Raw genomic sequence first — 13,596 nt, 5'->3', positions numbered from 1 at the left:
TTAAGTATAAAGTAATTAAAAGTAACCCAATACATCATTTTCATGGGACATCACATTTTGTCCGTACGAGATCAGGTGTTCTAATACTTATGAATGATAATGTAAATGGTTTCAAAGCGTGCATCTGGTGGTAATACAAAAATGATCGAGTATGCACGTATGTAGCTCTTATAGCAACAGCTACAAAGTAATTAATACCGATAATACAAAGAAGGAGTTACTGATTGGAACTTCGATCGGCGATAATGCGTGCAAGCCCTTACTTGGCAATGAATGGCGGGCAAAAGTTTCCTTAAAATTTCCATAACTTTCGGCCATTTGTGCAACGATAAAACACCCCATAAAAGTTTTCGAAGGAGGCACTTGACTTCCGGGTAGAAAAAACTTGTATGACATTTGAGCCGTAGTTAATAATGTTCTTAAATATTCCATCGTAAACCATAAAAGAAATTGGGTTTTTCAACTTTTTTCTTCTCTTCTTCTTTTTTTTTTCACTGTTCCCGACGACTTCGAGGTATCCACCACCCCCGCAATAACCTCGTAATAAAGGTGGTAACTTTACACCGGTTCGAACTGGTCGTGAAATTTTCCGAAACTTTGTAAACGATTGTAATGATAGTTCGTGTCAACGCTGAATTAAAAATTTCATCCTCATTTCATGATCTCTGTAAATCCAGTGAAAATATCCTTGAGGAATAAAGTACATATTAGGTTAGTGTAAAAGTTTTGAGAAGTTTTGCTCTGAAAGAGTAGACTAATAATAATTTTAATAATAGTTGAATGAAACGCATAATTGTTCATCTGAAACATATGTATTTTATTTAAAACATTTATCACAGACTGAGAATGACATAAACATTTTTTTTACGGTGTTTTTAATATTTATGCTCTTGGTTTCAAATTGTTTTTAACGGATTAATAGCAATTGCGTTAATTTTCTGAACAACAATGCACTGTGTTAAATTGACATCAACACATAATATATTAACATAATTTTTTACTGTTTCCACAAACCATGGCATGCATATCATCTGTAAAAAAATCCATCAAAACTTTTGCACTGGCCCAAGAATTCTTGAAAAAATAAAATTTGCTATGGCAGTTTATATCGGCATAAAATAAATTAAAAACCTTATCATTATAAATATTTAAAAACTTTATCTGAATATAAAGATCCTACCAAATTAGAAGCTTCAAATATTTAAACATGAAATAAAGTTTTACGAAAAATGACTCGAAACGATCCTGATTGATGTGCAATATGCATACATATAATGTATCTATTTGCAAACAAGTGATTGTTTTTACCCTTCTGATCGTTCATTCCCTACTAGCATTAATGTCAATAAAAAATTTAAAACCATATACACAGAAAAGAAATAGGAATGATGAAAGATTTCTACAATTCGAATAACCAAGTGAAAGACTCCCTCGTATTGCGCAAGCGCGACTGCTGAGAAAATACCTGAGAAACGCCATAACCGCGAGACTTCCATTCTATTATAATTACGCGAATATATTGCTTCAGCGGCCTTCGTAGTAAATGAATCATGTGTTACGGAGATGGAATAATAATTACATCAATAATTAGCCTAATAATTAATTACAAAATTAATCATAGGCAGAACATTGTCCGTGGAATACAACCCTAATTAAAGTACCACCTTCCTGAATAAACCATTTCACACAACTAACTACGCTCCATACGAATCATAATTTACTTCTTAACATAGTACCTATATAAAATCATGTAATTTTTCAAAAATTTATTTGGTACAAGGAATTTTAACGAAACAACGTTTGCTTTGGTACCTTCTATAAATTTTCATGATTTAACACATCGTGCGAACCCTTTGTATGTAAGTGTACGCGTATAATAAAAAAAATTTCAAAATTGATTTTCTCAATACCTATAAATAAATTTTTTTTCAGATAAATAAATTTTGTTCTGTACAATAGAACGTTCATGATCTGAACTATTCGGAAGACACTTGGCCCAAGAAAAGCTCCTAAGAGAAACACTATGGAATAAGTAGGATAAGAATTTTCATTAACACCCTGTATACGCGAGCAACGTCTCGGTCTGTTAAACCCTCGAAGGATTCGAGGGGTCCCACCCCCCCCCTCCCCCTCCATCAAGTCGTTTTTCGGCGATCGCGTTTCGTGCAGAACGATAACCCAGCATCAGAGGAGGGGGTGCAGCCAGGTAACACGCGTGGAGGTGGGTTGCCGCGCCTTCGGTCGGGGGTAGCGCCGCGAAAACGAAGAAAAAATAGGGTATGAGGGGAGGGAAGGAGGGCCAGGGAAGAGAACGAAACGGCCAGGGGGGAAAAGAAGGAGAGGACCGAGCCGGGGCCAACTCGTACACGATGAAATTGCTCGGCCATTAACGATACTACGTTATTACGCTCGTCCTTTTTTGCGCCCCGCAGCCCCCACTCGCGCGCGCACCGTCCCGGCGGCCATCTTGGAACTCGTGGGATTGAGGAAAGAAGAGAAGAAGGAACACACCTGAGGGGGACGGGAGAGTATATGGTACCCCGGTTTTGTACACACACTCGGATGTCCCGTACGAGACGACGATGAATCGGGATTCCTAATAGAATCACCGGTGTATGAATACTTTTTTGTCTGACTGTACTTACGTTGAAAAAAACGTGCCCAATTTTTTGCTTGTAACCGATTAATTTGTTTTATCGGGGCACTAAAGTGAATACAATAATCAGCGTACACTTCTTGACGTCCCGGAGACGTCAACGTCTAAAACGACATTTTGTATGAAATAAACGGCGTCTGCCACATGTCATTGTATGTCAATGGGTTAATTCGCAACAGTAACAAAAACAGGTCTCGTTGCATCTTTTCAAGTGCTGCTAGGTATTATTTAGCCACATGTGCGCTTATGAGCATAGCCAGGTTATCAGTCGAGGGGGGGGGGGGGGGGGGTGAGCAAAACATATATTTGGAAATATATGAAAAACATAATTGCAGAATTTCATGTTATTTTATTTTCTAATCATTTGAAATAATTCTTAGAAATAATTGTGTAATTGTTCTTCGAAATTGTATCACGTGATAAGATCTGAGTTTGATTTATTGACATTTTGCTGAAGAGTAACACCCCTCTTCCATCTTCCACGCTAGTGAAACGATTATTTTCTTTTGAGACAATATTAAATGAAGCCAAGTAAAAATTTCTCACGGATAAACTTTTTGCAGAGCGGGTTCTGTTTAAAGCAAACTGCTGTAAAGATCTCTTAAAATAAAATCTTTTTGTTGCATATTATTGTGAGTATTATTCTAGGGACTAATATTTCTATTTTCAAATAACAGTATTGAAAATAAAGTTCCGAAATAAGTTATTTCAATTTTCATATGAATTGATATTTCTTATTTTCATATGAAATAAATGTTTAGGTCTGTTATCAACAAATTGCGAAGTTCATAACAAGGATCACCTAAATAAACAAAGATTCTAATCTTCGAAAGGAAAATATAGCCCTTTACCTCGTTTAAAATTAATTTTTTTTAGTGCTTGTGATTGGAACGTGGACAACTTGTTTGTGATTACACGTTTCTCGGTGTTCAGTAGCGTGACTCACGGTCCAGTGAATCGACTCACAGCAACGTTTTACGGTTCTTACGTAACTACTTCGATACGACAGAATAACTCGATGGCTCGGTTTGTCATAAATGTTTCACGGAAGTGTCGGTTATCTTTAGCAGTTTCCTTTGCAACGGCAATTTAATTGTGCGGCTTAATTTGTCCTTAAATGTAAGCCGAGGTATTAAATTGCACGTACTTGTAGCTACCACCAAGGAAACTTCCGAGTGTGAACGAGTTTGAGAATCATTCTTGATAATCGTCCATTACGAAGACACGAACACAGTCATGACAATACGCTAATATTGTAAAAAGTATAACTATTATAACGACACATAAATGAAGTATTGAAGAGGAAAAAAAACGAATACAGCTAAATGTGAGAACGCAATTTTATTTTCCACGGTTGGCTTAGGACTTCTCGGAACATTGATTTACGACAAAATGGCAAACGTTTTAAGGTAAAGTCGCGATTTCTTACAGAAATATCACTCGTTTTTAGACAATAAAAAAAATATGCAACGAAAAAGGTCGTTCGTTATAAGATAATTTAATATATTAAATAAATCTTTTTGTATTATTAATTTTAGATAATCCAGTACCGAGCACAAGTGGTACACCGTGAAACGCCATTTTTTGGAACGACTTTCAAGATATCAGCCACAACTTCGTTATTAATACATATTTGTAAATAAAAAAATTATAAGAGACTCACTAAAATATATTATTTTAAACACGGTAATATTTGTTAAAAAAGGTCTTACAGTTTTTGATACAAAAATTCCCAAATATCACACCTTTTTGTCGTCCTCCTGACTCAGCATAACTCCGTAAAGGGTTACATACCTTTGAGCTATTATGAGGGAAATTAAACACTTTTTTGTATATGTAGAATCATTGAGTAGCAAAATTCTTATTATATGTTATTTCCTTAGTGATTTCTAAAAAAATGAGCTATGTATCTATCAACAGAAGAAAAAGCCTGCCATTTAACACCTTCCGTGCCACAGTGAAAAAGGCCGTACGTAGTCAGACACTCTTTACTTCGTTCTTCAAGTCATAAATTACCAAAACTGTGTGTCTTTTGTTAATAGAGGCTGTTGATCTTCTTTTAAATTACAGTTCGACATCAGAGAAAGTGAATTTTTTTAATAACAAAAAAAGTTGAAAATTGTTGTCGGAAACTACAAGTTACTACTTTAATATAAAATTAAAAAACCTTGTTTCAGATAAAAACCCACAGAGATATATCTGGTACCGCACATGGTGTTACGATGAAACGGGTGATAATTAAATGGCAACCATTTTCTTCTGTTGATAGACATATAGCTTAATTTTTCAGAAACTACTAAAGAAATAACATATAATAATGATATATATGCTGAATGTTTATAGAAAATGATTCTACATATACAAACAAATGTTTTAATTTTCCCTCTTATTTAACAGCTCAAAGATATGTAATCCCTTAAGGGGTTAATACCCTATACAGTGTGCGTATTCGTTGGCAGTGCTATGGACGACGGTGAATCCATTCTCTGAAGCGACACTGCACACGGGGACGAATGTAGTCGAGAATGTTACACGATTGTACGTATGCATGTAGGTATATACATATAGTCGGGGGGTCAGGAAGTCAAGACACAAAGCGAGATGGGGGTCGAGAACAATTTAATGGCTGCAAATGGCAGTCTCGGGGAAAATTGGCGCCGTGGCTGGAGACGGCGAAGAACGACAGTAAGAGAGAAAGACAGAGAGAACCAAGGCAGCATGCGGCACAATGCCGAGAAGTATCGGCAATCGGTTGCGCAGCGGTCCCATTTCGGTCCTTTAAACGTTCTGTAAAAAGAGCTGGACACGATTTACGGTTGATTATACCTTCGACGGGTCAAATGTCGGCACGAAATGACTATCGGATATACCGATGGGAGCGACCGACCAAGTGGAGATTATAGGTAATGACTAATAATACGGCTGAATCTCCGCTGGAACTACGACTCTTCTAAAAGGTCGCTTGAAACGCTCGATAACATTTCTCCTTTCATTGGGGTGCATAGGATGCAGACAGTTAACGATTCGTCTGCGATATAAGTGGACGACTCGCGGATGGGAATTTCTAGGGAATTCAAGACCGAAAAACAATAGAACTAGCGCGACTAACAAGGGAACCACGGTGACTGATACACACAAATTTTGTGTCAAGCGTGTAAGTCGCAAAATAAGTTGACAGAAATAATTGTTTGAAAAATGGACTGTAAAAAGTAATATATGCTATTAAGAAATAAAAGATTATTCATGTGTATAGGATACATACCTACAGTGAGAATAAACACTATGTGTACACCTTACAAACGCGAGGCTCATGTAATACTTCTGTAGCACACTACTGTTGTAAGGTCATGGCAGTAATACAGTTGGATATGATTTTCTTAACATTTTCGAAATGAATAGGCAGTCAAGAAATTCAAGAAAATAAATTCGAAGCTATAACCACAAAATGTAAATATAGATAAACATGGTGAATATATAATTATGATTTGGGGCAACATGGCAACGTCTGATGTAGGACAGTTGGGTTTTAATTTAGGGACCTTTTTTAAGAAAATTATTTTTTTTTATTTAATAAATATAAGAACATAGGTTTCTTTAGATTGTATTTTTATTTAATACACTTAGAAAGAAGCAATCATAACGCAAAATAAATACTTCAATTTGCATAAATTAACAGAAAATTTTCCTTCATACTGTTTTCAGTCATTTTAATTATATAATCTAAATGCTTTGTACCCATGAAATTAACTGACTCATATGAACAAGTGCTAGGAAAATTGTTTATTGAAGTTAATACATTTTTTTTGTGCATGCTTTTACTAAATCAGAGATGTAAATACATGCATTTACTAGTGAAAGTGTAAATTTTATTCCCTATGAATAGATTTATTAGTCAAATTAGTAAGTGCGTACATTGATTAGGAAATGTATACAATTACTGAATTAACACTTTTACTGTACCATACACATAAATTTTAGAACTCTCCTTTCAAAACCTACTAAATTACAAAACAGCGTGAACAACAAGCTACAAATACATAGAACCAGACCGTTCCCTCTGTTCCAAAAACGAAAACAACGATCGAGCTATCTGAAACTGTCCCCAAACACTCGTCCCTTTATTTCCCGACCACATTGTATGCAACATTTAAGGGCAACGCGGACCGTTTAAGTAGTTGTCGAATCCCATCTAAACGAACCTTTAATAACAAGAAACATTTCGCGCGGGACATTATCGTAACTCCGCCGAACAACATCAGAGGGGCGGGGGGGGGGAGACGATCCTCTTCGTTCAGATAAAACGTTTCGCTCCACCTTTTAACAAGCTTCCATCCGATTAATAAATTATCTAGATTTCCGTGTTAATACCGGGGACTGGTCGATTAAACCTATATACCCCTTCCCTCAGGGTTTATCTTCGCGAACGTCCACCAGAAACCGACGATAAATTAGCCCCGTGCAAAATTCCGAAAATAATTCGCGAGCAACGTCTAGATTTCAGTCAACCAGGGGGAGACAGGTCGATTATCTGTTCCCCTACCCCACCTCCCGTTGCCCCGATGTTCAATTTAAATTTTCAATTCGGCTTGGTGAACATTCCTCGTGCAAAAAAAAAACAGAAACGACGGGATGGGGTAAGGGGATACAGATAAGATTCATGCATAAAAACAGATCTCTGGTTTACGAGAATGCTCGTCGTCTAGAACACGATTATTAAAACGTGCCGCCAGGTTGTAAGTCGCCAACGAAGGAAACGCACAGTTCCTCCCGGCGTTCTTGGAACCTTAAATTAAACCGATCTCGTTGTTTTGCGATCGGAAAAGGATCCCCCGATCGGTGCCGTGGACTTGAGAGCGTTCCGGTGTCGTTCGCAATCGGGGGCATAAAGTGTCCGCATAAAGCAAAGTCCCCCGGCGCGGACGTCGAAGCCCCTGGGACCCAGGTAAGGACACGCTGGCTCACGGTGCCCCATGGACCCAAGTAACACAGGAGAATCTTGAGAGATTTAAAATTTCGAAGAATTGCAAACAGAAAATTTAAAAGATTTTAAATCTCTGAATATCAAAGAACTTCGAATTTAAAATTTCAAAAAATTGAAACCTTCAAATTTCAAACAATTTCAAACTCCAAATTTTAAACAGTTTCGATCTCCAGATTTCAAAGAATTTCAGTCTCCAAATTTTAAAGAATTTGAAACTTCAAATTTCAAAGAATTTCAAAATATAAATTTCAAAGAATTTCACAGAATTTCAAACTGCAAATTTCGAAGAATTTCAAAAAATCTGTTTTGGTTCCTTTGATGATCGATCCTCTTAATTTATAAAACGCAGTCAACTACGTCACGTTTTGTTCTAAACAAGAATTTACTATGTTACATTAACATAGTATGTTATATAATATGTTACAGTAACAAGTACATAATATGTTAACAGGATTAATAGTAACAATCATATCGTCTGCAGAAAATCCGCGAAAACTTTGCACAGACCTAATAATTAAGCCTTTCATTTTTAAGTTCCTCAACAGGTACACCTTAATTATTTAAATGTTCGTGCTGTTTCAAACTTCCATACAGCAAGTTTCTTCTATATGCGTTATACGTTGTAATTTCATAAAATCCGCAGTTCGATTATTAATTAACTATATTATTAAACTAATGGTTATTAAAGATCCTTCAAACCTTGTATTTATCTCGCAGAGACATAATAAGCTAAAAATATGTAGATGCATTTCATTAATTCGAACAATCTTCCACCTCAGTCATGTGTAATTTTAAAAACAATACGGAATTTTCTAAAATCTAAAATTACAGAATTATATACCCTTACATACCTTAAAATGGAGGGCAGAAGTTGTTACGGGTTTGTTCAACTTTGAATACCTCTCCGAGACTCTATAATGCAATTTCAATGTCGGTAGTCGGCTACGTGAACATTGCGCACGGATATCACCGGAAACTCTGCCAACTGATAAGGTACCTAATGTTGTACAACTGCATACTCCCTGTATTTTTGTATTAATAGTTCCCACCTAAAAGTTTCTACCTACTCTAAAAAAACAAGTTCACAGTTCTAACAGTCTATAAATAAAACTGTTAATGAATTTCATATTCTATAAGAATTAATAGTATTCTACACTTTCTGAGTTGATCGTTCTGTATAAAAAAAATGTTATTTTGTGCTACAAATCTATCGAGCTTCGTTAACTGTTATTGGCATATCACATGTAATTACTGTTACATTAAAGTCGGTATGTATCATTTTATTTTATTTTTTTGTTCGGGGATACTTGCACCACAAAAAGTGGCAGAAAGTTATAGAAAATTTCAGGGATCAGATACTGTACAAATTATTCAATGTTCATAAAAATTAGCAACAGTCCAGTCATTACTTTTACATACACCATAGATACAGGATGAGTCAATAGGAACTACTATTCAAAATAACTCGTTATTATTTGATTGTATCAAAAAACGTTTTAGTGAATTATATAGCATTGTGAAGGACGCATCGGATGGATACAATTTGATTTTTGTATATCTTATTTTTTTAAGATATCGAGATGACCATGAAATTTTTCAAGGTCAATGCATCTTTCTTTTAATACCACGTTGTTGTCGATGGAGGGACGAATTGGGCGCCCTATAGCATGACGGTATTAAAAAAAAATGAATTGACCTTGAAAAAAACTCAAGATCACTTCGATATCTGAATGAAAAATAAGATATAAAAAAATCAAATTGTATCCATCCGATGTATCCCTTAAAATGCTACACAAATCGTTAAAACGTTTTTTCATACAACCAATAGGTAATGAGTCATTTTAGGTAGTAGTTCTTATCGACTCACCCTGTATACTTTTGCGATTTTCAGGGTAAACGCCGTATTTCACATGTTTTCACTTCCGAGATATTGTTGTTTTAATGTTCTGAACACGAATCCTTCGTATCAGCAATATTTCCTTGTTTTCTTTATAGGATATAAACATATATTTCCTTAACTTTGCATAATATTTTTCTGTGCCTTCCATTGCTTTTTATAAAATAAAAGTTACGTACGCACGTATCACTCGTATGTAATACTGTGCTATTTCTAGCAAAATAAAAATATGGAATATAAATTCAATTAATTTTTAATTTAAATTACAATATAAGTAGATTAACAGAAATAGAAATAGAATAATCGTATTCTCTAAATTTTCTGAACCTACATTGTTTTGCCTAATGCGTATTTTTTTAAACATATAAAATATATTTCCATTCATTTTTTCCCCGATGAACACATAAATCCTATACTTTCGACAGCTCAATTAATGCATAAACTCGAATTTTTCGAAATTTTGACATACGACGTTTTTCCTTACAGCCACAGGATTTATCCTCTGGTATTTGACGAGGACTTTGTTAAGACCTCTTTCTGGTCGACAACCAGGACCCGAAAGCAACGGAGACGCGCCTATATTGGGCCGTTCCTGTTCACGGGAAGGAATCTTATCGGGCGGACAGACGGCGTGCGGCGCTGCGGGGTTTTAATTCGAATAAATCCAAGTTGACGAGGAGGCGGCCTTTTAAAATTCCAGTGATAACAGACCGGATCCACGAGGCTCGTCAACCGACGTAACGTCTACCGTGCTTTCTTTCTGTATCCTCTATTTTCTAGTCTGCCGCTATCCGAACCCTCTGATTGACTTCACATTTTATGTCGATATAAATAGAAAATTCACTCTTTTTTTCTTTTCTTTCAGAGTCACCGGTGAACCTTTTAAACGGACTACGATATGCCTTTTAATTAAGACTTAAAAACATATCCTCTTATGGGTTTTAAAAACGCGAATAAAATTGTACCTCACAATAATCGATTCAATTCAAATTTTTTTGTCTGTAACAACACTGGTGTGGAAAAAAAACAATTTTATTGCGCTAGTTCAGATAATCAGGATTCTTAGTTGCCGTTTTTTTTTTACTGCTGGAGATATTTGAATAATATTTCTGGATTTAATCAACTACACCGAAGAACAAACGCTGCTTATATTGTATATAGAAAATTGACAATTTAACGGTGGAATTTTACTTTAGAAATGTGTAACAATTTGATTCTTTTGTTCTAATGCAAAAGAAATATATTTTTCAATTTTTACTAAAATTTCAATTCTTATTCAGATTGATTATGCCAGTTTACATTACAAAATTATTTTAATTTTCAAATTCATTTTTCCATTACGAAAGAATACAACAAGGTCAATAATGCAGTTATTCCATTACCACAAAATAGCAAAGAGGTCGCTAGTGTACATTTAAGGAAATGTACGCAATGCAGATTTCTATTTGACCTACAACTATCTCCATTATCAATTTTATCACAGCCGACGTATAATAACGTTATATTATACAGATTGTCCCCAAAATCATGGTACAGTCGGCCGGGGTGGTGACTCTAGATACAAAAATAAATCGAAAAAAAGGAATAATATTTTTTGGGGTGATGCTTCGTTTCAAGATAATCGATTTTGAATATTTATTGGATATATACACGGGTAATAGAATACAACTTGACTAATGCGTCTATTCGTTACAGGCTGTTTCTACTTATTACCAGAACAAATAAACGTGATTACAAACTCATTTTTTTCGAAAACTAAGCCTTAAATGAGAAAATGTTATTCTTTTTTCGACTTATTTTTATATGTAGAGTTACCACCAAGCCGATTGTACCACGATTTTGAAGACATCCTGTATATTATATAATATGATATCGTTACAGTTCATCTGTACTAGTACAAAGTACAAACAGAGTTCAGGGATGCATGTTGAACAAGTGACTCTAATGCTCACAATTAGCCGTTACATATATGGTTCAAACGGCAAGAATCGTTAAAACTCTATGCAAAATATATTCAACCGTTATTTTTACCGAATTGAATAACCCAATCAGGTCTCGCTATATACAGATTGCTGCCAAATCAATCATTTTTACAAATAACATATTACCATTTAAAAATCAACACATTCACAGTTTTAAGAATAAATAATCATACCCACTGTCAAAGAAGATTTAATTCAACTTCAGATGACAATTTATCAAATCTATCATTATTATCATGATTCTTTCAGTCACAGTGCAAAATCTTGCATGCGTATGTAACACAAAGTAACGATCTAAAAAATTGTAAAGACCAACTGTAGCATTATTAAAGATGGAACATTTTTCTTTGTAATATAAATATTCTTTTCAGCAATATTTCCACTGTAAACACCTAGTGTATACAATAGTTTGCCATGCACAAAGAAGTAGTTATCCACTCTGTATACCTGTTTGAGCTGCTTCATGGTACCGATAGTGATTCCAACATAATTTTGGGCATTTCACAGATCATAATACTAAATAAAACCCGATCAATTCATATCGCAGTACTAATCCAAGAAAAAGAAAAAAACTATCTGAATGCAATCAATATTGTGACTCAAATTCGACAAGGCTATCAGAAAGTCGTCTAATTCAAGAAAAGAGGACTATCTGAATGCAATCTAATCCGAGACAAGAAACCTATCTCAAAGCAATTTCGATTTATTTACGACGTCCCATTCAAGAAATAGGAATTAGAAGCAATCGTCTCGTGATCATTCGCAGTGCTATTTTCTAAGCAACTAAGAAGATCAATATAGAGAATTTACATTACCAATGGAAACCGTAATATCAGTAAAATCAGTCGCCCGTGCTGTTTCGGACCAGTCCTCTTACAATATGATCGGAGACCGGAGAAATAAAAGAAAATCATGCAAGGACTTACTCGATCAGTATAAGAGCTCCGCATAAGACCTGAAGAATCTGAAAAAGAGTAACAAAATTCGTTACAACCTCTTCTCAAAACTTTAGTTGTTTCAGTTAAACAATGTAAGTGTAAGTAATAAAATAGTAAGATACTTACAGAGTTCATCGCAGTGCTATGCTCGAAGATATCTTCTTCAATGTTGCACTGACTCTACCACCACAAAACTAGTACTTTTAAATAGAAAATATAGAAAAATAATATTCTCTACTTTCAGGACTCAAAAATCAAAGGGAGTTCCGACACTCTGGAAACAATTGATAATACACTATAAACACTGATTCTATTTTCGCGATGCAACAAACTGATTCTATTACGTAAACAACACTGACTCTGCTCTGGCGCATTGCGCGCAGCCACCAAATTCTATGAAAGAAAAGTTGTTGTTTTAAAAAAGAGAAAATACTGAAGTCATAAGAATATATAGTAGACTGTCACTTATTTATTATAAATTACCAGACTCACCAATTTCCCGCCAAATCACGTCTGAAGGGGAAGTCAACTGTCATGGCGTCGATCGCGCGTTCTTTACAGCTGGAACTTTGAAACCGAAAATAAACGTTAATTCTAAACAACTACATTAAATTAAGAACGATTACGTTATAAATGAACAATTACTGAACTCGAACTGTGACGCGACAGACTGCAAATCATATCAGAACTGTGAAAATACTACATTGATACGAGATGGATAACGGACATCGCAAAAACCACTGCACCCTTTTCCGCGGTTTCGAATTAATTTAAGATTATCTAATCTAAGTTGGATAAATATTAAAAGAAAGTAATTATAGTAAGCTAATAAAGGTATTAATAATTTATATAAATGAATAGTGGTGAAAAGTAAAGGTCATGTACAAACTTCGACGCGAGCGAGCTCACTTGACGTCTTATCACTCCAGCTTCTCCGAGACGAATGACCCTTAGGCTGTCATCGACTGGTCATGATCGGTTGATTCGACTATCTTAGGGGAGTTATGATTGGTGGATCAGGTAGGTGAGGGTAGGTCCCCTCCCCACCAATTTCCTATTTCAACAAAAGAAAATATTCATAACCATACTATATTTCACTATCCCATCTTAATTACATGTATGTACCCGAGATTAGTTCAGCA

Source organism: Dufourea novaeangliae, unplaced genomic scaffold, assembly GCF_001272555.1.
Source record: "Dufourea novaeangliae isolate 0120121106 unplaced genomic scaffold, ASM127255v1 scaffold14, whole genome shotgun sequence".
Classification (NCBI taxonomy): Eukaryota; Metazoa; Arthropoda; class Insecta; order Hymenoptera; family Halictidae; genus Dufourea; species Dufourea novaeangliae.
This window is presented reverse-complemented; position numbering follows the sequence as displayed.